The 14,430-nt window shown below is 43.4% G+C and overlaps 1 protein-coding gene across 2 annotated transcripts in view; it reads right to left on the bottom strand.

The window, feature by feature from the left end:
- The window catches only part of LOC115475709 (beta-Ala-His dipeptidase-like), a 190,747-nt gene extending 189,333 nt beyond the window's left edge, over positions 1-1,414 (bottom strand). Inside the window, exon 1 of one of the 2 annotated variants that reach the window (XM_030211654.1) lies at positions 1,355-1,414. The gene's annotated coding sequence lies outside the window, so the exon portion shown is untranslated. The remainder of the gene's footprint in view (positions 1-1,354) is intronic. The other variant, XM_030211663.1, reaches the window with a different exon arrangement.
- Positions 1,415-14,430: the final 13,016 nt, after the last annotated feature.

Genomic DNA, 14,430 nt, shown 5'->3' with positions numbered 1-14,430 from the left:
GGTCTTTTTCTGTCGTCATCTACTATGTTACTATTACCTTCTTACATAACTTCAGATTTTTCTTTTCTAATACAATAACACTTATTTGTTCCTATTTTTATACTTCTAATGCATACGTTTTATCTGCAGAAATTGCTTTGAAAATTGCCTTTTTTGAGGGCACTGTTCAAAGTGCCTGCATAGCTGCAAAATTAAGATTATTTATTTTTGTTACATTTGTACTCTGTGCTTTCCCACTCATGGCAGGCTCAATGTGGCTATGGAGGGTTAAGTGACTTGCCCAGAGTCACAAGGAGCTGCCTGTGCCTGAAGTGGGAATTGAACTCAGTTCCTCAGGCCCAAAGTCCACCACCCTAACCACTAGGCCACTCCTCCACCCAGATTATTCACCCAGACACAGTACTTTGCACTCATTTTCAAAATAAAAGTATGCACTACTTTTATTTGGGAAATTATTCATGTTGTTACACCAGGCAAGTACTTTTAGCCACATACAGGGTGGGCAATTTTCAGCTAGCTGATTTGCACAGGTAAAGCACTTTGAGGTCCTTTTACTAAGCTGCAGTAAAAATAGGCCTTAGCGTGCCCTTACGTGGGCATTTCCTGCATGCTTTGGCCATTTTTACCATGGCCAGAAAACCCCTGATTATTTTTATTTTTTTCATGAATGGCCATGTGCTAATTTGCCGTTAGTGTGCGGCCATTTTTAAAAATTACCACAGGAGCACTTACCAGCACCTATTTTGTAGCTGGTAAGGGCTTCTACATTATCCATGTGCCAACTGGTTAGTACAGGAATGCCCACTCTCCACCTCTGATAAACCTCCTCAAAAAAATACAATTATTTAGTGCATGCACATTATTTATTATTATTATTATTTGTTACATTTGTATCCCACATTTTCCCACCTATTTGCAGGCTCAATGTGGCTTACATGGTACCGTAGAGGCATTCGCCAGGTCCGGTAGAGAAACAAATACAAGGTGATGTTGTGGTTGAATAAAGTTCATGTGTTTCAGGCATATTGGGGATCGAAGAGATTCCACAGCTACTGCATGATGCTGTAGTGTGTACCATGGTACTTCATTTTTTGCTGCAATAGACAAGCCTATGCACCTGACACAGCTTAGTAAAAGGGCCCCTTTGAAAATTGCTCTCTTTCAGTGTTTAATTACTAGCAATCACATTACAAATAAAGGGGCTTTTTTTTTTTTACTAAAACTTAGTTAAACAAGTATATTTAAGAAGCCCCTCACCCCCACAGCTGTAAAATATAAATATTTCTGTTAAACAATTAGGCTACTTTTTTATTCTTCTTAATACTTTCCATTAAGCAGAACAATAAAGACTTACTGAGCTCTTGATGTGACCTTATTGCAAATGTTCCTTCTTCCAGGTCTTGCTTTGTAATCTTGTAAGACTTTGTAGTCAAAGGTCTCTCATATGCACACAAACATGACAATCATTAACAAAAACAGATTTTCCATTATTTAAAGGTGAAATGGTTGGATCACTCTTACTGAAATGCTACTACATTCTCTTTATTGCCTAAGGCTTGAATACTTTTTTAAAATTCTGCTTTCCTTCCCTTTCCCTTAACTATTTTAGTGCTGGTTTGAAGTCCATTAGCACACTTCAGATTTTCTATCACTGTGCTCACACAGCAAGTAAAAGACTGATTTAGGGGTTTAGCTGAGCAAGGCTTTCTGGTGGGTGCAGGTCAATCCTATAAAAAGAAGTAAAAAGCGAAGAAAAATTTACAAAATTTTAGCTGTGCTAATTTGCTGTTAATGCTACAAGAGTACACACATTCACACAGTTCAAACTCACATGAAGCCCTGTGGTATCAGCATCTTCTGTTGTGCTGTTCTGGATGATACGGGAGGGAGCCTCATTCCCTTTCCTCCTTTCCTGAAGTTACTATTGAGGAAACTACACTTCTCCTTTCTTCCTCAAAATGTACCACCTGTTCCTCTGATCCCATTCCCACCCACCTTCTTAATGCCATCTCTCCTGCTCTTATTCCTTTTATCTGTCACATTCTCAACCTCTCACTTTCCACTGCGACTGTCCCTGCTGCCTTTAAACATGCTGTGGTCACACCTCTCCTTAAGAAGCCTTCACTCGACCCTACTTGTCCCTCTAATTACCGACCCATCTCCCTCCTTCCTTTTCTCTCCAAATTACTTGAGCATGCTGTTCACTGCCGCTGCCTTGATTTTCTCTCCTCACATGCTATTCTTGACCCACTACAATCTGGTTTTCGCCCTCTCCACTCAACCGAAACTGCGCTTACTAAGTCTCCAATGACCTATTACTGGCTAAATCCAGAGGTCAATATTCCATCCTCATTCTTCTTGATCTTTCCGCTGCTTTTGACACTGTCGATCACAGCATACTTCTTGATACCCTGTCCTCACTTGGATTCCAGGGCTCTGTCCTTTCCTGGTTCTCTTCCTACCTCTCCCTCCGCACCTTTAGTGTTCACTCTGGTGGATCCTCTTCTACTTCTATCCCTCTGCCTGTCGGCGTACCTCAGGGTTCTGTTCTTGGTCCCCATCTCTTTTCTATCTACACTTCTTCCCTTGGTTCATTAATCTCATCCCATGGCTTTTCCTACCATCTCTATGCTGATGACTCCCAAATCTACCTTTCTACCCCTGATATCTCACCTTGCATCCAAACCAAAGTTTTAGCGTGCTTGTCTGACATTGCTGTCTGGATGTCTCAACGCCACCTGAAATTAAATATGACCAAAACCAAGCTTCTCATTTTCCCCCCCAAACCCACCTCCCCGCTCCCCCCGTTTTCTATTTCTGTTGATGGCTCTCTCATTCTCCCTGTCTCCTCAGCTCGAAACCTTGGGGTCATCTTTGACTCTTCTCTCTCCTTCTCTGCTCATATCCAGCAGATTGCCAAGACCTGTCGTTTCTTTCTTTACAACATCCGTAAAATCTGCCCCTTTCTTTCCGAGCACTCTACCAAAAGTGTGTGTGTGGGGGGGGGGGGGGGGGGGGGGGAAATGAGAAGCTCGGTTTTGGTCATATTTAATTTCAGGTGGCGTTGAGACATCCAGACAGCAATGTCAGACAAGCACGCTGAAACTTTGGTTTGGATGCAAGGTGAGATATCAGGGGTAGAAAGGTAGATTTGGGAGTCATCAGCATAGAGATGGTAGGAAAAGCCATGGGATGAGATTAATGAACCAAGGGAAGAAGTGTAGATAGAAAAGAGATGGGGACCAAGAACAGAACCCTGAGGTACGCCGACAGGCAGAGGGATAGAAGTAGAAGAGGATCCACCAGAGTGAACACTAAAGGTGCGGAGGGAAAGGTAGGAAGAGAACCAGGAAAGGACAGAGCCCTGGAATCCAAGTGAGGACAGGGTATCGAGAAGTATGCTGTGATCGACAGTGTCAAAAGCAGCGGAAAGATCAAGAAGAATGAGGATGGAATATTGACCTCTGGATTTAGCCAGTAATAGGTCATTGGAGACTTTAGTAAGCGCAGTTTCGGTTGAGTGGAGAGGGCAAAAACCAGATTGTAGTGGGTCAAGAATAGCATGTGAGGAGAGAAAATCAAGGCAGCGGTGGTGAACAGCACGCTCAAGTAATTTGGAGAGAAAAGGAAGGAGGGAGATGAGTCGGTAATTAGAGGGACAAGTAGGGTCGAGTGAAGGCTTCTTAAGGAGAGGTGTGACCAGTATCTCTCCACACTCGTCCTTCCCTACACCCCTTCCCGTGCACTCCGCTCCATGGATAAATCCTTCTTATCTGTTCCCTTCTCCACTACTGCCAACTCCAGACTTCTCGCCTTCTGTCTCGCTGCACCCTACGCCTGGAATAAACTTCCTGAGCCCCTATGTCTTGCCCCATCCTTGGCCACCTTTAAATCTAGACTGAAAGCCCACCTCTTTAACATTGCTTTTGACTCGTAACCACTTGTAACCACTCGCCTCCACCTACCCTCCTCTCTTCCTTCCCATTCACATTAATTGATTTGATTTGCCTACTTTATTTATTTTTTTGTCTATTAGATTGTAAGCTCTTTGAGCAGGGACTGTCTTTCTTCTATGTTTATGCAGCGCTGCGTACGCCTTGTAACGCTATAGAAATGCTAAATAGTAGTAGTAGTAGTAGTAGTAGTAGTAGCATGGTTTGGAAGGTTTAAGGGGATTGGCTGTTATGGGGAGGGGGTACTGGAGGCAGGTAGACTAGCTTGTTGGGGGGGGGGGACTTGGGGCAAGGTTAACTCTTTGGTGGGACCTGAGTGGTTCTGCGTGCATAGGAAAACCAGCAGAGGAGGAAGGAACAAGTAAGAATCAGTGCTCTTCAACTCCTCCAGTCAACTGGAGTACAATGAATTGGGGCTGGGGAGAATAGACAGACCAGTGGCCTTGATCCTCATGCTTCTTTCCGACAGCAGTTGACTTACAAGGACAAAAATCTGCCTTGGGAGCCATTGAACCAGAGCATTTGAGAGGGCCCCTCCTAAATTTGGGCTCTAGGGATTTGCCTAATTTGCATATGCATTAACTCTTCCCAGGCTGGTTGATTGGGATGGCTTGCAGGCTGCTAGAAACATGAAGGGGTATGGTTCTGTATGTGAGAGAGATGACTTGTAGGATATCAGGGTGGAAGAGAAAAAAACAGAAAGGAAGTTGGGTTTTGAAAGTAAGCAAGAACAGTAGAGGGGTAGGGATCATAAGTATTGCTGTGGGGTGATACAGGGTGGCAAGAGTCACTCTCCCCAAAAATGGCTTGCCACCTCTCTGCTACCCAAGTTTCAATACGTGTATACTTCCCCATAATCCCTCCCTTCTCTCCCTACCCCCTTCATCGTGTGCTGTAGTCCTCCAGCCTTCTGGTAGCATCAGCAATCAAAACAGCCTGGCTGCTACTGGCCCTAGTGTAATAAAAGTGAATTTTAAAGATTGTTTTTCAACTCTGTCTTGACCGACCAGTGCACTCGGGGTCTGTGTGTTATTAAGATCTGTATCATCCTCAGGTATGCCTGTGATGTTGTCTTGATGTGAACCGCATAGAACAAATATTGGTTACTGCGGTATAGAAGTAACAGTATAATATTGTTGATTAGAAGTAATTCTGTTTAAAAATGAGTGTTTAACTTTGATTGTGTGAAAATAAGTTTGAATGCAGAAGATAAGACACAGCTCTAATTAATTTGGTATGTGAAGAGGATGATGGTGCTGGTTTTCAGAGTTCAGCCTGGCCACCTGAACTTGGAAAACATGTGACCATGTTCCCACAGTATGGCTTGTTTACCTAAACAGAGAAGCATTCTGTAATTTTCCTTAGCTCTGAATATGAGTTATAAGCCTTATAGGGGGCTTGTTGCAGCAGAGTTTTGAGACTCATCTGTGGGTAGACGTATCGCACAGAGGACTTGTTCCTGGTCATAAGGAGACTTCGGGTTTTTGCAGCAAGGGCCTCCCAGCTGATGAGATAAGGGCCTGAAATTCCTGACCAGTGATGTTGTATGCATAGTGTATTATTGCTTCTTTTCCTGGTCTAAGAACTCTTAGCATTGCTTAGATTTAGAGACCAGTGATTTAATGATTGTTTATATAGCTAATCATTGTATATATCTTAATCAATGTAGATTTTGGCACCTCTAATAAAGGTCTCATTTACCTAATACGAAATAAAAGAATCCACAGTAATTATTGAGTAATCTGTGTTAGTGAGACAGGCTGTAAATCCATAGCAGTACATTTTTGGCGACAAGGGTGAGATTCGTACAAAGAATGACACCTTTTTAAGAGGAATGCAGAGGAGAGTTGAATTCAAAGGCTGGGATGAGGTACTATGTGTTATTATAGCCACTGAGTGGTCATAATGGGAGGAATAGCATTCCGGTTTAAATGAATCATTGCCTTTTGTTGTGGTTTGCTGCAGGCAAAAAGAGAGTAGGAACGGTATCACATACTATCTTGTTGGGTAGACTGGATGGACCGTACAGGTCTTTATCTGCTGTCATTTACTATGCTACTATGTAACAGTATTGCTTATCTGAAAACCCGTTAGAGCCAGGATAAACAGTATAGGAAAAGTACAGAATTGGAATGATAAGTGTGTGATTTACAGTTAAAATGATATGCTTGCCAGAATACTTTACTAAATGATAACTAAGTGTGCCATTGTAAGAGTGATGCAGTATAAATATAAGAAATGAAGAAGAGAAAATTAACAAAAAGAAAGTACATTTATATCATGATTTCAAAATTATGTTTAGACTCAGTTTGGAGTCATTAATTGCACATATAAAAGAAAGGGATGTGAGATAAATCTTATAATATACAAGAACTGTCTCAGGCAGGGAAACTTTTAAACTTTTAGGCATAGGAATGTGTTAATTGCAAGCAGCACATAAGTAAAATGCTGGCACTGGGTAATCAGGTAAAAATATGACCTTGAGTGGAAGGGAGAAGAGCAACAGGGTTTTTTTTAACAGGCTTATGAGCAGACAACACAGATTGCTTTGGATCTGTGGCCAGTTCAACTAGAAGTAGAATTAAGTGTCTCAGGGAATAAAAATTATGCTAATTAGAGCCTTTGGCAAAAACAAAGGAATCGGGCAATACTGGGGTTTTAGAGCCGTAGGTTTTTTATAACTAGAAAAGAAACAGGCTAAACTGGGCTAGAACCCCTGGATCGGGTGGAGAGCCCAGTCAGGTGGGGAAAAGCCTATGATCAATTAATTAATGAGGAGCAGCAACATGCGTGGTTTACAGATGGTTCTGCTAAGTATGCTGGAGGAAAGAAAATGTGGAAAGCGATAGCCTACAATCCAAAAATAGAATGTTCATTAGAATGTAGTGGAGAAGGAGGAAGTAGTCAATATGCAGAGTTAGTGTATATGCTGCCTATATGGCTTTGAAAACTGAGAATTTAGGGCAATGGAGGAGTGGCCTAGTGGTTAGGGTGGTGGACTCTGGTCCTGAGGAACTGAGTTCAATTCCCACTTCAGGCACAGCTCCTTGTGACTCTGTAAGCTGCATTGAGCCTGCCATGAGTGGGAAAGCGTGGGGTATAAATGTAACTAAAATTAAATAAATATATACTGACTCATAGTCTGTGGCAAATGGATTAGCCATGTGGCTACCTACTTGGTATAAAAACAACTGGAAAAATAATACCAAAGATTTGTGGGTCAGAGAATTGTGGCAAGCAGAGAATTGTGTAAAATACTAATGCTACTGTTTTTCAAATAGATGCTCATTGCAAGGGTGATACTCTAGAATGCCTTTACAATGCAGTGGCTGATGAACAAAGCAAAATCACACCTCTTGAGGTGGAAAGTTTGGAAGAACCAGATAATTGCTCAGGTTTGGCGACATGGGCACACCAGAAATGTGGACATTTGGGAAGAAAGGCCACTTACAGGTGGGCAACAGATCGTGGTATTAGTTTAATTATGGATGTTATTAAAACTGTTATTGTTGAATGTCTGGTCTGTTAATACCAGACTAGGCGATCTGTTCCCTACATGTCTAAGGGGTAATTAAAAAGGGGAAAATTACCTGAACAAATTAGTTCTCAGTATATTATCCATTTGTATAATCTGTCTTGTTCCTTTTTTTTGGTTGTTTTACCTGATGTAGAGTAATAACTTATGTATGGACTGTCGTTCAGACAGAGTTGAAAAACAATCTTTAAAATTCACTTTTATTACATTCTGTCCTTGATTTTCAACTCTGTCTTGACCGACTAGTGCACTCGGGGTCTGTATTGTTGATTAGAAGTAATTCTGTTTAAAAATGAGTGTTAACTTTGATTGTGTGAAAATAAGTTGGAATGCAGAAGATAAGACACAGCTCTAACTAATTTGGTATGTGAAGAGGAGGATGGTGCTTGTTTTCAGAGTTCAGCCTGGCCATCTGGACTTGGAAAACATGTGACCACGTTCACACAGTATGGCTTGTTTACCTAAACAGAGAGGCATTCTGTAATTTTCCTTAGCTCTGAATATGAGTTCTAAGCCTTATAAAAGGGGGGGGCTTGTTGCAGCAGAGTTTTGAGGCTCATCTGTGGGTAGACGTATCGCGCAGCAGACTTGTTCCTGGTCATAAGGAGACTTCAGGCTTTCACTGCAACAGGCCTCCCAGCTGATGAGATAAGGGCCTGAAATTCCTGACCAGTGATGTTGAATGTATAGTGTATTATTGCTTCTTTTCCTAGTCTAAGAACTCTTAGCATTGCTTAGATTTAGAGACCAGTGATGTAATAATTGTTTATATAGCTAATCATTGTGTGTATATAGCTAATCAGTGTGTATATCTTAATCATTGTAGATTTTGGCAACTTTAATAAAGGTCTCATTTACCTAATACGAAATAAAAGAATCCACAGTAATTATTGAGTGTGTTAGTGAGACAGGCTGTAAATCCATAGCAGTACACCTAGAAGCCTTCCCTCTGCCACAACTTCCTGTTCTCGCAGAGGCAGGACATGGCAAAGAGAAGGCTTCTGGGGCTGAATTGTTGTCACCTCTTTTCTATCTGGGAGGTCTTTCTCAGTGGGTATAAAGGGGAGGCCATCTTCTCTGATGTTTTTGTCCTGTGGTATTTTATTTCTCAGTGTTTGTCTTTATCTCCTTGTGATACCCCAAACGGAGATTTGAAGTTGGGTCTGCGAAATAACACAGCCAGACAAAGGTATACAAATGTAAGTAAGTGGTTTATTAACTGAATCCTGAAGCCTGTTATATAACAGAGCCAGGAACACATGGTGAAACGCCTCTGTAGTTCAGTAAATAGTCTCAAGCAGGCCTCTAGCTGGCAGGCCCAAAACACAGTCTGTGGCTGGTGGGGTAGCCATGCCCCAAACACAGCCTGGAAATTCTTCTCCGTTCCAGGTCTGGCTCCAGCCAGAGAAGACAAAACGGCTTACTTAAGGGACTATTCTCACACTCCATTACTTAATATATTTATGTAGCCCCTAGGGAAATTGGTTTGGGCCATATATTATTGGACTGTTTGTATTCCCTGATATTCAGCTCGTTGCTCCAAGCGAACCTGTGTACTTCTATTTGGCAGTGGTTGAGTGATAATTTAAAGGATGTTTTTACCTACTTGATGAAAAACAACTCAAAATGCCCAAAAACTGAAATCTTGAGAGTAATCTGTTGTTGTTGGGTTTTTTTTAACCTTTCGAAAGCTGGCACAGGCCCTGGTGGTATCACTGCTGGATTACTGTAGTATCCTATGTGGGTCTCCCTGTAGACTCACACAGGCAAAAAAAAATCTAGAATACTGCAGACACAACTGTACTCAGGTCCATACCAAGCTATAGTTATACTCTGTGCAACTCAACCACTGATGCTTCCCTGCTCTGCCTGCTTTGACACTGCCAATGAAAGGAGAAGGTGGGCTGGGAGTAATATTTGTGCCCCTCCATATCTGTACCCTGTGCAGCCACACCACTCACAGAGTCCTTGGTATGCCACTGGTTGTACTGAGGTATCTGAGATGCACACAGGTCACACTATTATTAGTCTCACAGTTGGTACTTGTGTGTAATTCAGGATAAAGAGAGGAAATGGATTTACCTATCTGAATGAAAGCCTGAGTTAGGATTCATCAAAGCATCCAGCAAGATCTAGTTAGGGGTTTATACCAGCCTTCAAAGAGGACCAGAGACCTCATAGGAGAGTTAGAGCATTCTGTATTGGTGCCATCTCTTTATGGAATGGGCTTTCATTGAAAATCAGGTCTGAGTTGAAGTATTTGTCCTTTAGGAAGAAACTTAAGACCTGGTTTTATCCTGTTCCTTGCCTTCTGGTTCATGCAGGGTTTTACCATCTTCTGATCTGATATAATTTGAATTCTTCCTCATTTTCAGTGCCTGTGGTTTCAGATGTTTAGTCTGGCTTTCACCAGTGTTGCAATTTGTTCAGAGGTCTGTGTATCAAGTATTTTTCTCTCTCTGTCATTTTGCTTTTCATTTGCTTTTGCCTTTTGTTTTATCATATGTTACACACTGCCTAGGGTGATGTTGCCCGTATGAAGGTGGTACATAGGAATTTTAAATAAATGATAAATAAGCTGTAACTTCTCCCTTTTTGCTTAGTATCAATGACAGAGTACGGCGAGGAAAATTCTGGAAAGGGAAATTCTCATGCATGTGCAGTTGCTTTTTTTCAAAATTCTCTTGATTAGATTGCAAGCTCTGTCGAGCAGGGACTGTCTCTTCATGTTCAAAAGTGCAGTGCTATGTACGTCTAGTAGCGCTATAGAAATGATAAATAGTAGTAGTAGGTTATAGGAGTCTACATTATAGTAGGTTTACAACAGGCAGGTGCATTTTATAAATTAACTAGATATGTGGAAAGGGAAAAAATATTTAGTTAATTTGTGGCTAGTTTGGCCTTTTTAACTGATTGTTTGACTTACAGTTTGTTTTACATAAATATGTATTTTTAAATGAGCATTGTGACATTTTAATGGGCACAAACTAAGTTATTGTCTCTTAAATCCATGTTGTGCACACAAAAAATGTTTAAAGGCACACTAAAGGACTGAATGTGCACTAACAAATGCACATACTTAATTGTGCATGATCCCAATTCTAATGTTGTATTCTTATGCTGTACCTGCATTGAAATTGTTTTGACCATGCAGTTATGTCTTCATAAAAGAATTTGGTGGTGGTGGGGGGGTTAAATAAGGCAGAAGAATGAAGGGAAAGATAATGGGGGTGGGGAATGAGATGGTGATTTTATCTTTCCAATCATCTCCTTCCCTGTCTCAGGTTCTGTTTCTGCTTCCCTGTGCCCTGAACTCTGCTTCAGGGGCTCCTGTCTTTTCACTATTTCTTTTTTTCCCCTCTTTCTCATCCTGCCCTATATCCATCTTTCACATTCAAGTTTCATCCATTTTTCCTCCTTTTCAATTCTATCTATTCTCCATCTCTTCCCTTCCCCTTCCCCTCCCCTCCATTCATGGACACCATCTCCTCCGTTCTCTCTTCCCTTCCATGGGCTCCGTCTCCTTCTGTATCCTCAGTAGTGCTTCCATTACTTGCCTACCACCAATGGTGTAGCCACACAGCCAATTCTGGGTGGGCATGCAATTCTCTCTCCCACCAGCCCCCACGGTCTCCACCCTCGGCTCCTCAAAATATAAAATAAGTGAGCTGGCCAGGATGCCTTACCCCACCAGCTGAAGACCACTCTTGCGTGAGTCGAGCCCGCAGCAGCACTTATTCAACAGGCAAGCTTTGCTGCTAATGCCAGCTTTACCACACATTGTCAGTTAGACCTGAACTCAGCATGCATGAGAGAGCCAGCAGTAGTGGTAAAGTGTGCCTATTGAATATGCTGCTTGGCATCCCCTCCATCCAGGAAAACAGAGGGATCCCAAGTTGAAATTGAGGTGGCCCATCCCCCCCCCCCCCCCACCACCACCGTGGCTATGCCACAGTGACTACCTATGTAATTTTTTGCTTCCTCTTTGTTCCCGCCCTTGTGAAGTGGCACAATAAGAGGCGTTTGAACTGTATGCGGAAACGGATAGGAAGCCAGTGAAGTGGCTTGAGGAGAGGGCTAATATGAACATAACGACACTGGCGGAATATTAGTCGTGCAGCAGAATTTTGAACAGATTGAAGAGGAGAGAGATGGCCAAGTGGGAGACCTGTGAGAAGCAAGTTGCAATAGTCTAAGCGAGAAGTGATAAGAATGTGGATGAGGGTTCTGGTAGTGTGCTCAGAAAGGAAAGGGCGAATTTTGCTGATATTATGGAGAAGGAAACGACAGGTTTTAGTAGTCTGCTGAATAGGTGCAGAGAAGGAGAGGGAGGAATCGAAGATGACCCCCAAGATTACGAGCTGATGAGACAGGAAGGATGAGTGTTATCCACAGAAAGAGAATGGGGGAGGAGGAGAGGTTGGTTTAGGGGGAAAAGATAAGAAGGTCAGTCTTGGTCATGTTTAGTTTCAGATGGCGCTGAGACATCCAGGCAGCAATGTCAGACAGGCAGGCTAATACTTTGGCCTGGATTTTGGCTGAGATTTCTGGCGTGGAGAGGTAGATCTGGCATCTGGGAGTCATCAGTGTAAAGATGATACTGAAAATGATGGGATGAGATCAGAGTACTAAGGGAAGAAGTATAGATTGAGAAAAGAAAAGGTCCCAGGACAGATCCCTGAGGTACACCGACAGTGGGCTAGAAGTAGAGAAGGATCCACTGGAGTATACACTAAAAGGTACACTGGGAGAGATAAGAAGAAAACCAGGAAAGAACAAAGCCCTGAAATCCAAGTGAGGACAGCGTAACAAAGAGCAGGCTGTGATCAACAGTGTCAAAAGCAGCAGATTGAGAAGGATGAGGATAGAATAGAGACCTTTGGATCTGGCCAGGAACAGATCATTGTAGACTTTAGCAAGCGCTGTTTCAGTTGAATGAAGGGGACGAAAGCCAGATTGAAGTGGATCAAGAATAGCTTGAGATGATAGAAAGTCAAGGCAACGGCGGTGAACAGCACGTTTCAAGTATCTTGGATAGGAAAGGGAGGAGGGAGATGGGGGCGATAGTTGGAAGGACAGGTCGGGTCCAATGAAGGTTTTTTAAGGAGTGGTGTGACTACGGCATTTTTGAAGGCATCAGGAACAGTTGAAGTGGAAAGTGAGAAATTGAGGATATGACAGATAAAAGGGATGACAGTAGGAGCTGCCTGGATGTCCAACCGCCACCTGAAGCTGAACATGTCCAAAACCGAGCTCCTCGTCTTTCCACCTAAACCCACTTCTCCTCTTCCTCCACTCTCTCTCTCTCAGTTGATAACACCCTCATCCTCCCCGTCCCATCTGCCCGCAACCTCGGAGTCATCTTCGACTCTCCTTCTCTGCGCATATCCAACAGACTGCCAAAACCTGTCGCTTCTTCCTCTTCAACATCAGCAAAATTCGCCCTTTCCTTTCTGAGCACACCACACGAACTCTCGTCCATGCTCTCATTACCTCTCACCTTGACTACTGCAACTTACTCCTCACCGGCCTCCCACTTAGCCATCTATCCCCCCTTCAATCCGTTCAGAACGCTGCCGCACGTCTTATATTCCGCCAGAACCGATATACTCATATCACCCCTCTCCTCAAGTCACTTCACTGGCTTCCGATCAGATACCACATACAATTCAAGCTTCTACTCCTTACCTACAAATGCACCCGGTCTGCGGCTCCTCACTACCTCTCTACCCTCATCTCCCCCTATGTTCCCACCCGTAACCTCCGCTCACAGGACAAATCCCTCCTCTCCGTACCCTTCTCCACCACTGCCAACTCCAGGCTCCGCTCATTCTGCCTTGCCTCACCCTATGCCTGGAACAATCTTCCTCAACCCCTACGCCAAGCCCCCTCCCTACCCATCTTCAAATCTCTGCTTAAAACTCACCTCTTCAATGCTGCTTTCAGCACCTAACCTTTCGAGAAATATAGTAAGCCCTATCAGATCGACTCTACACTTGTCTTGCAGCTCATCTGCATATCCTTACAGCCTTCTCCGGGGTGACACCCAGGTCCACCCCGATCCACTCAGGGCCTCCGCTCTAGGTGCCGCGCGCCTAATGGCGCGCGGGGCATTTTTCTCTTTGTATCTAATCTTTTTCCAGTTGCTAAAGTACCTTAATCATTTATGGCCCCTATTCACATTCTCTTCCTAGCTCTGTCCCTTCCTAATCTTTTCCCTCACCCCCTACCTCTCTCCGCTACAGGAACTCACTTCCCATCCATTGACTTCATCACCTCACCTTCTATCCTATCCTCTTCCTCCCTCTTGGCTTTTAATCTCCGTCTCTTTCTTCCCTCCATTTTGCCTTCCCCATTCCACCTAAATACCTCTCGCCTTCGACGCCTTCGTGGCCACACCTCTCCTACTCTCCTCCGCTCTCTTTTACTCCTTCTCTTACTCTCAGCTGGTGACATCAATCCCAATCCTGGTCCTCCTCACCAACTATTATCCAAACTCTACAGATCTCACCATGACCTCTCTAACCTCATCTCTATTCCTCTACTCCCCTCCTCTTCTCTGCCCTTCTCTTGCACCCTATGGAATGCCCGCTCTATCTGTAACAAACTCCCCTATATCCAGGACCTATTTATCTCGCGTCACCTCCATCTGCTCGCCATAACAGAAACCTGGCTCTGCCCTGATGACTCTGCTTCAGTAGCAGCCCTGTGCCATGGCGGTTATCTATTTTCACATACTCCTCACCCTGCTGGCCGTGGGGGCGGTGTTGGACTACTTCTCTCTCCCTCCTCCAGATTTCAACCTGTTCTTCCACCTCAATCTCACTGTTTTTCCTCCTTTGAAGTCCACTCTATCCGCCTTTTCTCTCCTCTGCCTCTTCGAATAGTGGTCATTTATCGTCCCCCTGATAAGTCCCTTTCATCCTTTCTCAGTGACTTTGA

Source organism: Microcaecilia unicolor, chromosome 1, assembly GCF_901765095.1.
Source record: "Microcaecilia unicolor chromosome 1, aMicUni1.1, whole genome shotgun sequence".
Lineage (NCBI taxonomy): Eukaryota > Metazoa > Chordata > Amphibia > Gymnophiona > Siphonopidae > Microcaecilia > Microcaecilia unicolor.
The sequence above is the reverse complement of the archived record's forward strand: the minus strand, read 5'-3'. Positions and strand labels throughout refer to the sequence as shown.